Source organism: Felis catus, chromosome A2, assembly GCF_018350175.1.
Source record: "Felis catus isolate Fca126 chromosome A2, F.catus_Fca126_mat1.0, whole genome shotgun sequence".
NCBI lineage: Eukaryota > Metazoa > Chordata > Mammalia > Carnivora > Felidae > Felis > Felis catus.
Genome location: NC_058369.1, coordinates 126999434 through 127016961, shown reverse-complemented (window position 1 = coordinate 127016961; position 17528 = coordinate 126999434). Strand labels below are relative to the sequence as shown.

General features: G+C 37.5%; 1 protein-coding gene across 4 annotated transcripts in view; it reads left to right on the top strand.

The window, feature by feature from the left end:
• The window catches only part of AOAH (acyloxyacyl hydrolase), a 168342-nt gene that overhangs the window by 1742 nt on the left and 149072 nt on the right, over positions 1-17528 (top strand). The gene's annotated exons all lie outside the window — the stretch shown is intronic.

The following is a 17528-nucleotide window of genomic DNA, read 5'->3' as shown; positions in this document are numbered from 1 at the left end:
CCGAAATTTGCACACAGGGATGTTTATTGAGGTGTGCTCTTGGAGAAAACACCATGAGGAGGGAGTAAAGCAGCAGGAATAGGCAGAAGGAAAATATGGGCTATGTAACAGCCACACATACACACACACACACGCACGCACGCACGCACGCCAATCCCACTCTGGAGCTAAAATGGCCCTTCAAAGTGGCCTGCAGTGGGTCCAGACACTGGAACTGCCAACAGTGAACAGTCACTGGATATGAACTGACCCCAGGGGGCAGCTCCTTTCAGTGGAGGCAATACCTGCAGAGGCACTTGCTGGGAGCCATTAGCACCGACGGTCCCAGCAACAGGGGGAGGGAGTGTCTCCTGAAAGGGGACATGAGGATATGAGGGTGCTCGGGTTTGCAGGGCCGAATGTGGGGTTAGCTCATTCGCAGCTGGTGGTAGGAGGAAGAGCATCAGGTAAGAGGAAGAGAGGCAGGAGAATACAAGGAGTTTCTGGTTGGGCTTCCGCTACTTTCTAAAAAAAAAAGCAGGACTATCTGACTTCACGCTCACTGGCACAAAGGCACTTCCCAAACATTCCTATGTGTCCCCTCTCCACATGGTCACTGAATGGCCACCACATGCCAGACCTTGTGCTCTGCGCTAGAGATACAAAGATGAATAACAGTGTTTAACAATTTTTAAGTTTGTTTATGTATTTTGAAAGAGAGAGAGAAAGAGAGAGCAAGTGGGGGAGGGGCAGAGAGAAAGGGAGAGAGAGAATTCCAAGCAGGCTCCACACTGTGAGCACAGAGCCCAATGTGGGGCTCCAACTCACAAACAGTGAAATCATGACCTGAGCCCAAACCAAGAATCAGTCGCTTAACTGACTGAGCCACCCAGGTGCCCCAAATGAGAATAATATTTAAAACGCCTCTGTCCTCAGCAAGTTCACTGTTCAGTTTAGGGGGAAATAAAAATGAAACTCTGGACTGCAAAGATTACAGTTCTTTGAAATGAAGCACAAACTGAGAGCTTAGTGCTCACAATAACACTCCACCTGTCAAAGAACTCCGAACTGTAGCACCCATGGTACAGCCAGCAGAAAGCCAAGAAACACAGAGCAAACGCAAACCATTTCGAAGCAGGCAACTGGTGACTGCAAGAACCTCGTCATAGTCATAACATCACTGAGCAAGGAGAAAATAGGAAGAAGGGTGGGGTGAAGTTTTAGAACTTGAGAACTATTTCTACCCAAGTATTGCCAGTCAGAGAAGGAAGCTTCAGGTATTCCCAAAGATTTCACTTGCATTTACCCTCCTGATGAGAGACGCTGGGCTACAGAAGTCTTGAGAAAACTTGGTTAGGCAGTTGGATTTCTGATCATCCGATTGAGCAGTAAGGGATCATCTTTGTTAGCAGCTAGGGATCTCCTAATTACCATTCCAAAATAAAGTTTTACTTTGACTATAAAAGTATACACTTGCCTTGATTTATAAAAGCATAATAAAATAAAATAAAATACTTATAGTCACCTTCTTAACACATGGAAGTAGTTCTGCTTCCCAGTTTTTCCTGGAGCTCAACTGAATTAATTGTGTTCCATCCATTTTTATGAAGATGCGCATTTAGTGATCATATTTGTTTCTTACTCATGAAAGGATTTTTGCTACTGGTCTGCAGCCATTCTTGCAGCTTCCTGGCATTTCTCCCTGCTGCCCTGTGTCTTTTCTCTGAGTTGCATCTGGGCTCATTGGAGTGGTGTATAAAGAAAGTAAGGGTTTTTCAGTGACAAGAATTACATTTGTTAAGTTAATGAATATAAGACTGCTAACATTTATTGAGCGTGTATGTGCAATTAACAGTCTTCCAAAAAGTTTATACAAAGTATCTCATTTAATCATTAAAATGACCTTATGGGATATATATTATCATTATTCCCACTTGGCAGGGGAAACAACTGTGAATTAGAGAAATAAACAACTTGGCCAAGTTTACGCAGCCAGTTAAAAGTTGGCCTTAGATTTCACTGACAGTGTGATTATGGTTTTTTTGGGTTTTTTTTCAGTGATTAGGTAGGGGCAATATATTTGTTCCTCACATTTTTTTAAATACTATTTTATTTTATAGCTTTATTGAGATATAATTCATGTACTAGAAAGTTTACCCTTTTAAAGTATAATGTTTATTTGTTATATTCATAAGTTGTATGTATATTGATCATCAATATTTAATCCAAACATTTTTATCATTCTAAAAAGAAACCCAATATTTACTACCAGTCACTCCCCATTTCCTCTCTTCAACCCCTAGAAATCACTAATCTCTCATATCTCTATAAACACTTCTATAAATGGAATGATAACAATATATGGCCTTTTTGTATAGGTTTCTTTGACTTAGCATAATGTTTTAAGGTTTGTCCATGTTGTAGCATGTACCAACTTCATTTATTCTTAAGTTTTTTTGTTTGTTTGTTTTGTTTTTGTTTTTTTCTTAGTTATCTCTACACCCAACCCCGGTCTTGAACTCATGACCCTGAGATCCAGAGTTGTATGCTCTTCCAACTGAGCCAGCCAGGCACTCCCATTTCTTCTTAGGAATAAATAATATTTCATTGTATGGATATGCCCCACATTGTTTGTCTAGTCATTGTTGGTGGACATATAGGTTGTTTCCAGTTCTTAGCTATAATGAATAATTCCACTATGAACATGCATGTACAAATTTTTGTGTGCACATTTGTTTTCATTTCTCTTGGGTGCATACCAAGGAGTGGAATTTCTGGGTCATACAGTAGCTCTATAGTTAACATTTTAAGGAACTGCCAAACTGTTTTCTAGAGACACTACAGTATTTTACATCCCCACTATTAGTGCATGAAGGTATCATTTTCCTACAACCTCGCCAATACCTTGTTATTATCCATCTTTCTTATTATGGTCATCCTCGTAGATTTGGAGTGATACTTCATTGTAGTTTTGATTTGCATTTCCCAAAATAATAATGATGTTGAACATCTTTCCGTGTGCTTATTGAACATTTGCATATTTTCTTTGACAAAATGTCTACTCAAGTCATTTGCCCATTTTTTAATTGAGTTGTGTCTTCTTATTGTTGAATGATAAAAGTTTTTATATAATCTAGATATATATCCCTTATCAGATACAAGATTTGTAAATACTTTCTCCCATTCCATGGGTTTTTTTTCCCCACTTTCTTGATAGTATCCTTGAAAGAGCAAAGTTTTAAATCTTGATGAAGTCCAATTTATCTATTTTTTTCTTTTGTCTTGGGCTTTCTTGTATCATAGCTAAATCCCATATTTAAAAAAAATTTATTGAAACTATTGTCTCTTTCTTGTCATGTGCCCATCCCCTTACCTTGTTTGTCAGACACTGGGTCTCTAACTACCATTTTAGTGACCCGGAGTATAACTGCTGGGGTTGTAAGTAACAGGAATCAACTTGAGCTAGGCTGAGAAAAAAAAAAAAAAAAAGAGAAAGCTTCCCTATGAGGATCCCAGGAATGAATTTTAGAACCAAAAGGCAGAAAAATACAATTAGGCCTAAAAACTGAGCCAGGAGCCAAAAAATGACGGCTGTCAGTGTCCTAAGGAGTACTTTTCTGGCCTCTCAGTACCTCCATCTCTGACCCTATATAGACTAGCTGGTTTCACTGCTCTAGGCCCTTTGGCCAATTATGGGCTCCCACAGTCCAGAGTTTGCCTGCAGTTGTCCAGTCCACACCAAGATGGACTCTCCTTCTGGTTGTTAATCCAGCTTCCTGGCAGAAAGAAACTGGGCTCAGTCTTTAGGCCACTGAATAAGGGCAAGTGGGAGTGAGGAGAGCTCGCTGTACACATGTGGCTGTCAGAGCCACGGGTGAGAAGACGGCTCTCCAAGAAGTGAGGATTGCTGGGACTGGAGAGATACTCTAAAGGAAGCCATCACAGAAGTTACTGAGTGATTGCACCAACATCTCTGTCATAAGCAAGCACCTTCAGCTTCAGTCCCACGAGAAGACTTTGCAGGAAGGACGAACCAATACACCTGGAGGGCACCTTCTTAAATATATTCCAAAATCAGAACTAAGCTGTGCAAAGCCCCAGTGGCCCCCTTCCAAATTTACCACAATTTGTTTGCATGGAACCATACATCCCATTTGATCACTAAGCAAATGCTGATTCAACTGTGCTTGAGCAAGCAGTGCCTCTTTCTGCCACTTTCCAAATGTTATGGAATCAATAATAAGCCATGTTCATTTTTACAAAACATCATTTTCTTTCCATGGGTGACTTAGGGGCAAAGTAATATTTATGTTTCTAAGTCATTGACATTTTAAATTAATTCATTGAGTTTTTTGTTTGTTTTTTAAGCACTTCTAAAAGGTTAAAAAAAACACCTACCTCCCCCCACCCTTCATCTATGTTTGGTTAAATATATAAAATACCTTCAGAGTCAGTTAAAACCCCATCTCCCCATCCCTCACATCTCACATAGAGTGACTTTATAGCTTGCATGATAAAGAGAAAGGGGTGCCAGTGTGAATGGTAAGATGACAGTGTTACTGACAAAGATAGGAAAGATTTAGATAGAGCCAGCAGAGAAGTTTGAAAATTTATGATCACAATTTTATATACAGAAATTTCATTTTCTCTATTTCTCTGTAACTGAACACTTGTTCGTAAGCTGCTGTTGCTGCTGATAGCACAAAACACTTCATCTTACCGCTTTGTGTTTAAATTTGGTCTCCTCTGGGTACCTCAGGGCTCTCTTCTTTCCTTGCTAGGGCTGGTCTCAATTCTGAAGGAGGGCTTATGTACCATTCTGACATTTACAGCTCTTGGCCTCTGAGGGCAGGCCTCTGTCCCCATGGGGTGTCATGGCTGGTATAGATCATGGGCTCCTCTCAGCAAGGGAATATCCACTGTTGCTCTCAGAGCATCTGCTCATCTCCATCCCCCCACCATCCCCATCCCCCAGGTCACCCGCTGGGGCCTTCAGATTGTGCTGGTCTAGCCTGTCACCTACTGGTTCCCAGCTATAGCTGTAGCCCCCTGCACTTTGCCCCCCACTTTTCACACCTTTTCCCCTCCTTAATTCCCATACTTTTATTTCTGTATTATCATAGAATTTAACCCCAACCTTGGCACAAATGTTAGGTTTCTGATCATCTACACTTTCACTATACCCACATTTGCCTGTTATTTTCCTGGACTGTTCTGGGGGGGGTCACATCTCTGAAAAGAAAGGCCATAAAGACACTATAGAGAGAGATCTACCACTTTGGGGAAAGGTCACAAAGTGAGCAAACCTAAAGAACTCAAGTTAACAGTATGCTTCTCTTCAGGCAGAATGTGAATAAATTTTAGTGGGGAGGGAGGGTGTGAAACTAGAACATAGATTAATTGTACTATGGGAAAGAGGAAAAAAAAAGAACATTGCAAAGCATCAAGCTGAGTAAAATCCCCATAAAGCTATGATGTATCCATCTCTCTATTTATACAGCTATTTTATATAGCTCTGACATACGTGAGTGAACTGCACACGCCAATCAAAAGACAAGATGATCAGACTAGATAAATAAGGCAAGATCCAACTATATTCTGTCTGCTGGAGACGCTTTAGATTCAATAACACAAAAAGGTTGAATGGAAGATACTTGGAATTAATATATTAGTATCAGACAAAATTGACTTTAAGATATGAAATCATCCTAAGACAAAGAGGTATTTTTAATAATGATAAAGAGCTCAATATATCAAGAAGAAATAATAATTGTAAATGTACATATACTTAATAATAGAGTCAAAAAAACCCCAAGAGATAAAAATTTAATTAAAAAATTAGAAAAAAGTACAATTCAACAATACAGTTGAAAATGTCAATGCTCCTTTCTCTGTAATTGGTAGAATAAAGGACAAAAAGTACGTAAGGATATGGAAGATTGAGCAACTCCGACTTGACCCAACTAACATCTATAGAACATTCCATTCAGCTACAGCAAAATATACATTATTTTTTAACTACACATGGCCCATTATCCAGTATAGACCATATACTAGGCAAAAAAACAGGTATCAATCCATTTTTAAAGATGGGAAATCATACAAATATTTTTCTAATTAAATTAGAAATCAACAATAGGAACAAATCTGGAAAAAAATCAAATGTGTATAAGACAACACGCTTCTTTAAAAAAATAAAAATAAAACAGGAAATCACAGGAAAATTAAAAAAATAGTTTGGCTCAAATAAAAAACCACAATATATCAAATTTTATGGAATGTAGCTAAAGTAGTGTTTAGAGAAAAAATTATTTTTGTTTTTTAGACAGAGTGTGCACAAGGTGGGGCAGAGGAGTAGAGAGACAGAATCTTAAGCAGGCACCATGCCCAGCACAGAGCCTGACTTGGAGTCAGTCTCACAACTCTAAAATCATGACCTGAGCCAAAATCAAGAGTCAGATGCTTAACTGACTAAGCCACCCAGCCACCTCCCAAATTCATAATTCTATACCCTTATTCTACAGAAAAATTCAACATCAGCAAAAATCCTTAACAAAATATTAACAAACTGAATCCAGCAACATATAAAATGATTCATACACCATGACCAAGTGGGGTTTATCCTAAGAATACATGGTCGTTTTAACATCTAAAAATCAATTAATGGGATATCCCATTAATTAATAGAATAGAGGCTATAACTACATTATCATCCCTATAGAAATAGAAAAATTATTTGGCAAATCTATCACCCATCCACATCAAAAACTCTCAACAAATTATGAAATAAAAAGGAACTTTCTTAACCTGATAAAGGGCATCTATGAGAACCCTATCGCTAGCTTCATACTCATTGATGAAAGACTTAAATACTTTCCTCTTAAGATCAGGAACACAGGAAGGGTGTCTACTTTCAACACTGCTGGTCAACATTTTTTGGAAAATTCTCTTCAGTTTAATAAAGAAATAAAAATAGTAGAAGCATGCAAGTTGGAAAGAAATAAGTAAAACTGTCTTTAGAAGTAAAACTGTCTTTATTTTCAGACAACAGAATCCTGAATATAGAAAATCCTGAGATATTAACAATAAAATGACTGTAATGAATAGGAAAGCTTAACAAGGTTGCAGGATTCAAGATTAATATAAAAGTCAGTTACATTTGTTTATATTACCAACACATTTTCAAGAATTGAAATGAAGAAAACAATTCCATCTACAATATAATAAAAAAAAATACCTAGGAATAAATTTAGAAAAAGAAATGTGATTACATTGAAAACTACAAACCATTGCTGAGAGAAATTAAGAATGCTTTATTGGAATGGACAGATGTCTCATGCTAATGGATTGGAAAACTCAATAGTATTAAGATAGCATTACTCCCCAAATTGTATTTATAAACACAATTTCAATCAAAATCCTAACATCCTTTTTTGGTAAAAATTGGCAAGCTGGTCCTAAAATTCATATGAAAACACAAAGAAACTATAATCGCCAAAAATTTTGAAAAACACTGTTGGAGAACTGACACTATCTGATTTCCTATTTCAGATCACTTGCAATTAGTAATTCAACATAAATTCTGGGTCTCAGGTAAGAGCAAAAACTATGAAACTTCTATAAGAAAATCTTTGTGACTTTGGATTCAAAGATTCTTAATATGACATCAAAAGAACCATACAGGGGCGCCTGGGTGGCGCAGTCGGTTAAGCGTCCGACTTCAGCCAGGTCACGATCTTGCGGTCCCTGAGTTCGAGCCCCGCGTCAGGCTCTGGGCTGATGGCTCAGAGCCTGGAGCCTGTTTCCGATTCTGTGTCTCCCTCTCTGCCCCTCCCCCGTTCATGCTCTGTCTCTCTCTGTCCCAAAAATAAATAAACGTTTAAAAAAAAAAAACATACAAAAATAAAAAAAAATTCTAAATCGCACCTTATTAAATTTAAACATTTTTGCTCTCCCAGAAACATCATTGGAAACTGAAAAGAATATTGTGAGAAAATATGCACAAACTGTAGATTTCAATATAGCAATGACTATTTTAATTGATGTTATTGACAATGTTCACTTTCAAAATCCCATATTTTAATATGTTCAGTGTGACACTTAGAAGCATTTGTATTTCAAAGTTCAACTGATCTGGATTAAAATCACCAGTCAGCCAGTTAGTAGCAGAATCGCTGCTTATCTGAAAGGCCTTGGGTATGTTGCCTAACTTCTCTGCGCCTCCTAGTTTTCATCTGTAAAATGGGAAGTACCAATCTCATGAGGGTGTTGTGAAGATTAAATGAGATATAGCTTGTAAAAACACGCAGCTGAGAGCTGAAACAATGAAAGTATCGTAGAAAATGGCATTTCACATTTTCCTAGAACTTGGTAAGGTAGAAGGCAACTATTAAAAAGTTTATTCAATGAGAAATTATCTGATAAAATACTATGTATTGGTTTTTTCTAATTATAAAAGAATGTGTGGCTTTCATAGAGATTTTAGGAAACAGCAAAGAATATTTTTGAAGAATAAAATCAACTGTAATCCCCAAACCCAGATGATCACTATTGATATTTTGCTATATTTCCTTTCAAAAAGGTCTGGGTATGTGTTTATGGAGTTTGGGACCTCGTCTTATTGTTTTGTTTGATTTCTAAATCTGGATGGCTAAGTAGGCAATCTAAAATCAACACTTTTTTTTTTTCAAGAAAACATTTGTAAAAACTTTGGTGGGCGCCTGGGTGGCTCAGTATGTTAACCATCCCACTCTTGATCTTGACTCAGGTCATGATCTTGTGGGTTCGTGGGACTGAGCCCCACTGCAGGCTCTGTGCTGACAGTTTGGAGCCTGCTTGGGATTTTCTCTTTCCCTCTCTCTCTCTCTCTCTCTCTCTGCCCCTCCCCTGCTTACACTCACTCTCTCTCTCAAAATAAATAAATAAACTTTGTTTAAAAACAAAATAACTTTGGTAGTAATAAGTCTTTGCTAGCAAGTGGAAATTTTTCAATTTTTTTCATCTTTTATATCTATCTTATCTACCTACCTACCTACCTACCTACGTATCTATCTAATCTATCTACCTATCAATCCATCCATCCATCATCAGTCTATCCTTTTCTATTCATCCATCCACCCACCCACTCAGCCATTCATCCATTTGTTTTTCTATCCATCCATCCTCTATCTCTAAGTACGTATCTTAAAATTCAAAAATAGAAGTGAAAGGAAACATGAAGTCATATATTTTTGGAAAGATAATCTGATTAGTTACTTTAATGATAAGGTCTGACTTTGCCATTTAGGTTTATACAGAGGACATTTCTCATAACCTGATGAACTAAATCTGTAGCTCCAAATTTGACAAAAATATACATGAAGTATGCATTTAGATAAAAGGTTTTACTTACAATATTATATACACAAAAGTGTATTGAAAAGAATAGTATTTCAACTTCCCAGTTCTTTCTGAGTGTATTAAGTTCTAACAAGGTCTCTCGAGGTGAATTATAATAGATATAATTAAAAGAAGAGTCTTAGTAAAACATATATACACATATATATATGTATATGTATACACACACACACATATATATATATATATATATATATATATATATATATATATCTCCCAGAAATTGAGAAAATAGAAGATTTCATTGATTCGGTAACAAATGTTTTTGCAAGTCAGGTGGTTTCTAGTTCTTTGCTTTCAACACGACTGAAGGGGCACTTAATGGAGTTTTCAGGTGATAGATCATTTGAAATAATTGCCAATGATAGATCACTTTAAGACTTTTGACATTTAACTTAGAAGGAGTTAAAGAATAAAGTGACATTTCTCTACCCAAAGTCCTTCTATTTCATTTACTTAAGTGAACATGTTTTCTCAGCACTTGCCTCTTTAAAAATGAAAAATAGGAACAGACACGATGCTGAACTTTGCCTGTTTACATGAATAAGTAATATTCTTCATCAGACATAAGTACTAATTGAAAAGGGCAATCATCTCTTTAAGAAGTGCAATTCCAATAAAATTTTACTTTTATTATTTAGGAATTGTTAAATTGACAATACATATTGCTGAGAAAAGTTAATTTTACTAATGATGAAAACTATCCAGAAGAATTTTTTAAAACTTAGAGTTATATTCACAGGAAATTTAAATTTCCATTTAAATTTTATTCATATTTTTAGTGCTAAGAAGTATAACAGTGCCATCAATAAAATACATTCAACCATAAAAATATATTACATTGGGATACAATTCTATACTGGAAGAAAAATTCAAGGAGGTAGACTTTTTATTGAAATATGATTTCAAGGAGAGGGATTATCAACATAAATTTCTCATTGTGAAAAAAGTGCTTGAGCTTATATTTTTTAAGTGGATGAGAGTAGGTATGAATCACTACAGTATTTAGATTCCTTTGGATACATAGAGATTAATGTATGATTTCTACTATTAATATTTATAGTCTGCCTAGAATTATACACTCTTTGCATCTTTTTAAATTGATATCCATTAATATTACATTAACATCCATTAAAATGTGGGAAGGGTACATAGTTTCTCAAATTTCCTTTAGGGGGTACAAGGTAAAATGTTTGAAACCATTGGTTTACACTGTAGACTCTACAGAATTTGGACCCCATGCTCTATGGTCTGCCCTTCAAGGCTCTTCACAATGGGATCCCTTTCTACCTCTCTCACTTTGTCTTTCCCATGGACCCTGAGCTCTAGCCTTGGCCAACCCTTCTCTTTCTCACAACCAAGTCTTTAAAAAAGCGATTCCTCTCTTTTTGCAGGCCTTTCTTGCCTTTTTCTGTCAAATAAAGTCCTTCCATTCTTTTAACACTCAACTCCTGCAGGAAACTATCACTGGCTACCAAGGCAGAGTTAGTTTCTTTTTTAATCAATAATTTATTTATTTTTTATTTGCATCCAAGTTAGTTAGCATATGATGCAACAATGATTTCAGTAGATTCCTTAGTACCCCTTCCCCATTTAGCCCATCCCCCCTCCAGCAACCCTCTGTTCTCTATATTTAAGAGTCTCTTATGTTTTATCCCCCTCCCCGTTTTTATATTGTTTTTGCTTCCCTTCCCTTATGTTCATCTGTTTTGTTTCTTAAAGTCCTCATATGAGTGAAGTTATATGATATTTGTCTTTCTCCGACTAATTTCGCTTAGCATAATACTTTCTAGTTCCATCCACGTAGTTGCAAATGGCAAGATTTCATTCTTTTTGATTACTGAGTAATACTTCATTGTGTGTATATATACATATAATATATCATTTTTGGAGACGTGTCTACTCATGTCTTTTGTCCATTTCTTCACTGGATTTTTTGTTTTTTGGGTGTCGAGTTTGATAAGTTCTCTATAGATTTTGGATACTAACCCTTTATCTGATATATCATTTGCAAATATCCTCTCCCATTCCGTTGATTGACTTTTACTTTGCTGATTGTTTCCTTTGCTGTGCAGAAGCTTTTTATTTTGCTGTGGTCCCAATAGTTCATTTTTGCTTTTATTTCCCTTGTCTCTAGAGATGTGTTGAGTAAGAAGTTGCTGCGGCCAAGATGAAAGAGGTTTTTGCCCGCTTTCTCCTCAAGGATTCTGATGGTTTCCTATCTTATGTTTAGGTCTTGCATCCATTTTGAGTTTATTTTTGTGTATGGTGTAAGAAAGGGTTCCGGGTTCATTTTCTGCATGTTACTGTCCAGTTTTTCCAGCACCATTTGCTTAAGAGACTGTCTTTATTCCACTGGATATTCTTTCCTGCTTTGTCAAAGATTAGTTGGCTATACGTTTGTGGGTCCATTTCTGGGTTTTCTATTCTGTCCCACTGATCTGAGTGTCTGTTTTTGTGTCAGTACCATAACTGTCTTGATGATTAAAGCTTTGTAATACAGCTTGAAGTCTGGGATTGTGATGCCTCCTGCTTTTGTTGTCTTTTTCAAGATTGCTTTGGCTATTTGGGGTCTTTTCTGGTTCCATACAAATTTTAGGATTGTTTGTTCTAGCTCTGTGAAGAATGCTGGTGTTATTTTGATAGAGATTGCATTGAATATGTAGATTGCTTTGGGTAGTATCGGCATTTTTTTTTAAATTTTTTTTTCAACGTTTATTTATTTTTGGGACAGAGAGAGACAGAGCATGAACGGGGGAGGGGCAGAGAGAGAGGGAGACACAGAATCGGAAACAGGCTCCAGGCTCTGAGCCATCAGCCCAGAGCCTGACGCGGGGCTCGAACTCACGGACCGCGAGATCGTGACCTGGCTGAAGTCGGATGCTTAACCGACTGCGCCACCCAGGCGCCCCAAGTATCGGCATTTTAACAATGTTTGTTCTTCCTATCCAGGAGCATGGAATATTTTTCCATTTTTTGTGTCTTCTTCAATTTCTTTCATCAGCTTTCTATAGTTTTCAGTGTATAGATTTTTCACCTCTTTGGTTAGATTTATTCCTAGGTATTTTATGATTTTTGGTGCAATTGTAAATGGGATCCATTCCTTGATTTCTCTTTCTGTTGCTTCATTATTGGTGTATAGGAATGCAACCATTTCTGTGCATTGATTTTATATCCTGCAACTATGCTAAATTCATGGATTAGTTCTAGCAGTTTTTTGGTGGAATCTTTTGGGTTTTCTGTATAGAGTATCATATCATCTGTGAAAAGTAAAAGTTTGACCTCCTCCTGGTTGATTTGGATGCCTTTTATTTCTTTGTGTTGCCTGATTGCAGAGGCTAAGCCTTCCAATGCTATGTTGAATAACAGTGGCGAGAGTGGATATCCTTATTTTATTCCTGACCTTAAGGGGAAGCTCTTAGTTTTTCCCCATTGAGGATGATATTAGCATTGGGTCTTTCATATATGGCTTTTATGCTCTTGAGGCATGATCCCTACTTTCTTGAGGGTTTTTATTAAGAAAGGATGCTATATTTTGCCAAATGGTTTCTCTGCATCTATTAAGAGGATCATATGGTTCTTGTCCTTTCTTTTATTGATGTGATAAATCACATTAATTGTTTTGCGGATATTGAACCAGCCCTGCATCCCAGGTATAAATCCCACTTGGTCGTGGTGAATAATTTTTTTAATGTATTGTTGGATTTTTGCATCCATGTTCATCAGGGAAATTGGTCTGTAGTCCTCCTTTTGCACGGGGGCTTTGGTTTTGGAATCGAGGTAATGCTGGCATCATAGAAAACGTTTGAAAGTTTTCCTTCCATTTCTATTTTTTGGAACAGCTTCAAGAGAATAAGTGTTAACTCTTCTTTAATTGTTTGGTAGAATTCCTCTGGAAATCCATCTGGCCCTGGACTCTTGTTTTTTGGGAGATTTTTTATTACTAATTCGATTTCTTTACTGGTTATGGGTCTGTTCAAATTTTCTATTTCTTCCTGTTTCAGTTTTGGTAGTGTATATGTTCCTAGGAATTTGTCCATTTCTTCCAGATTGCCCACTTTATTGGTGTATAATTGCTCATAATATTCTCTAATTATTGCTTGTATTTCTGCTGTGTTGGTTGTGATCTCTCCTCTTTCATTTTTGATTTTATTTACTTGGGTCCTTTCCTTTTTCTTTTTGATCAAACTGGCTAGGGGTTTATCAATTTTGTTAATTCTTTCAAAGAACAAGTTTCTAGTTTAATTGATCTGTTCTACTGTTGTTGTTGTTTTGTTGTTGTTTTTTGTTTTTATTTTGTTTTGTTTTGTTTTTGGTTTTGATAGCATTGATTTCTGCTCTAATCTTTATTATTTCCTGTCGTCTGCTGGTGTGGGGTTTTATTTGCTGTTCTTTTTCCAGCTCTTTAAGGTGTAAGGTTAGGTTGTGTATCTGAGACTTTTTTCCTTCTTTAGGAAGGCCTTGATTGCTATATACTTCCCTCCTATGACCGCCTTTGCTGTGTCCCAGAGGTTTTGGACTGTGGTGTTATCATTTTCATTGGCTTCTAGGTACTTTTTATTTCCTCTTTAACTTCTTGGATAGCCCATTCATTATTTAGTAGGATGTTCTTTAGTCTCCAGGTATTTGTTACCTTCCCCAATTTTTTCTTGTGGTTGATTTTGAGTTTCATAGCATTGTGGTCTGAAAATACGTATGGTATGATCTCGATCTTTTTATACTCGTTCAGGGCTTATTTATGTCCCAGTATGTGATCTATTCCAGAGAAAGTTCCATGTGCACTGGAGAAGAATGTATATTCTGCTGCTTTGGGATGAAATGTTCTGAATACATCTGTTAAGTCCATCTGGTCCAGTGTGTCATTCAAAACCATTGTTTCCTTGTTGATTTTCTGTTCAGATGATGTGTCCGTTGTTGTAAGTGGGGTGTTGAAGTCCCCTACTATTATGGTATTATTATCAATAAGTTTCTTTATGTTTGTGATTAATTTATATATTTGGGTGCCGCCACATTTAGAGCATAAATATTTACAACTGTTAGATCTTCTTGGTGGATAGAGCCCTTAATTATGATATAATACCCTTCTTCATCTCTTGTTACAGTCTTTATTTTAAAGTCTAGATTGTCTGATATAAAAAAAATCCAGCTAATCTGGCTCTCTTTTGGCGACCATTGACATGATAGATGGTTCTCCATCCCCTTGCTTTCAATATGAAGGTGTCTTTATGTCTAAAGTGGGTCCCTTGTAAACAGCATATAGATGGATCTTGTTTTCTTTTCCATTCTGTTACCCTATGTCTTTTGATTGGAGCATTTAGTTCATTGACATTTAGAGTGAGTTCTGAAATGTATGCATTTATAGCCATTATGTTTCTTGTAGAGTTGGGAGTTTCTGGTGGTATTCTCTGGTCCTTTCTAGTCTTTTTGCTTTTGATCTTTTTTTCCCCCATCTTTTCTCCCCTCAGAGAGTCCCCCTTAAAATTTCTTGCAGGGATGGTTTAGTGGTCATGAACTCCTTTAATTTTTGTTTGGGAAACTTTTAATCTCTCATTCTATTTTGAATGACAGCCTGCTGGATAAAGAATTCTTGGCTGCATATTTTTCCAATTCAGCACCCTGAATATATCCTGCCACTCTTTTCTGGCCTGCCAAGTTTCTGTGGATAGGTCTACTGCAAACTTGATGTGTCTTCCCTTGTAGGTTAAGGACTTTTTTTCCCTTGCTGCTTTCATGATTCTCTCCTTGCCTGAGTATTTTGTGAATTTGACTATGATATGCCTTGCCGATGGTCGGTTTTTGCTGAATCTAATGGGAGTCCTCTGTGCTTCCTGAATTTTGATGTCTCTGTCTTTCCCCAGGTTAGGAAAGTTTTCCACTATGATTTGCTCACATAACACTTCTACCCCTTTTTCTCTCTCTTCCTGTTATGGGACCCCTGTGATTCTGATGTTGTTCCTTTTTAATGAGTCACTCATTTCTCTAATTCTTAAATCATGATCTTTTGCCTTAGTCTCCCTCTTTTTTTCTGCTTCATTGTTCTCCATAAGTTTGTCCTCTATATCACTGCTTGCCTCAACCATCCTTGCCGCCATGGCATCCATTTGAAATTGCAGCTCAGTTATAGCATATTTTATTTCATCCTGACTAGCCTTTATCTCTGCAGAAAGGGATTCTAATCTGTTTTCAACCCCAGCTGGTGTTCTTATTATCATGATTCTAAATTCTGGTTCAGACATCTTGCTTGTATCTGTGTTGATTAAGTCACTGGCTGTCATTTCTTCCTGTTTTTTCTTTTGGGGTGAATTCCTTCATTTCATCATTTTGAAGGAAGAAAAGGAATTAACAAGGTAAAAAAATTAAAATTAAAAATTAAAAACAACCTAAAAAATATCAAATAAAGGTTGCTGGATCCTAGGTGTGTTTTGGTCTGATTGTTGGAAGGAGCTTGACAGATTAGAGAAAAAACAAAAAGATAAGAAAAAAAAGTTTGAAGGTTTGAAAAAAAATGAATACAATGAAATAAAGTGAAATGATGTAAGTAAAATATAATTTGAAAAATTTACCAAAAAAGTAAAAAATATAGTAGAAAAAATTAAAACTATTTTTAATAAAAATGGAAAATAAAAATAAATATTTTCTCTTTCTGTATTCAAGAATAAGAAAAGAAAAAAATTTGAATAGATGGACCAGCAAATATACTGTAATACTATTGAAATTACATCAGTTTCCCCTAGAAGTCAAAGTATGAAGCACGTTATAGACTGTAAACTAAGCAGGTGCAGAGACTTGTGGTGTTCCTGAAGAGTGACGTTGGCCCAGTTGGGTGAGGCTTAGTGTAAGGGCTCTGCTCTCCACTAGGTGGGGCTGCTTAGCTTACTGGAGTGGATTGTTGTGGCAGGCGTAGTTGTGTATGTGCATGCGTGGGAGGGGTGAAAATGGCATCACCCACCTAACCAGTGTCTAGTATTGGAACTCTGTGCTCTTCCCAACCAGCAATCGCGCACCTGTCCTTTGTCTCCAGTTTCTGTCTACTCCCCACTTTTACACTGTCTGTGACCAAGCTGTCATGTTGCCAGGTGGCACCTCCCTCCTGAGTTTTATCTCTGATGCGGCTGTGTTTCCCAACCCCTCACTTCTGAAGGACTGAAGCTTTGACCCGCTCAGACCTTCTAGGTGAGGATCTCACCGAGCAATGGCCGAGTGCCGGCCCCACCCAGGGACATTCTTGGGACTGTGCTGCCACTGATGTCCAGAGACTGTGGCCCCAGCCTGCCCCAGACTGCCGGCCTGCCCCAGAAAAAGTTCACGTGATTGTGTAGCAGCAGCATTTCAGGGGTTATGGAAAATCATGACACATATCTAGCACCAGGCTTCACCCTTAATGACCTTGTTCCAGCACCAGGAAATGTGTTTGTTCTCCAGGGTCCACTGAGACCCCCTCGGACCTCGCTCTCTGCTCCTGGGGATTTGCCCTTCCCAACAGAGCACCACCAGGTATCGAGCTGTGGAGTTTCAGATTCTGTACTCCCCCTGTTTATAGAGTCTTAATGGAATTTAAACCCTCTCCTTTCTCCTTTCCCCCTTTTTTGTTCAGTCCCTTGCATACTCTTTCTTTTCTCTCCAGCTGCTTTCCTACTCTACCCCCTGCCCCCACCCCTGTTTCTGTCCTCTCTCTGCACAAAAAACAGCTCCCTGACCTTAGTGGCTTCTCTCTCCCCCAGTTCACCTCCCCACACCTCATACCTGCTGAGTTCTCTGGTTTAGGTTGTGCAGATTGTTGTGTTAATCCTCAAGTCAGTTTTGTACGTGTTCAGGATAGTCTAGTGTTGATCTGGCTGTATTTCAAGGATGAGAGACACACAAAAAACCTTCCATGCTGTTCTGCAATCTTGGCCCCTCCCAGAGTTAGTTTCTTCTTCCTCTATGCTTCCAAAACACTAACAGTTCCCTCTACCATAGCACTCACAGGTTGCCATAACTAGACTGTTTTTCTCATCATCAGGCTTTCCTCCTGGTCTGTGATTTCTTTTATTCATGTTTGTATCCTCAAACTTCTGAGCATATAGTAGGTGCTAATAAACATGTGTTGAATTAAAAACAGGATGGAATGGCTCCTGTCTTTACTCTCATCTCTCTATTATTAGCTTTTTATA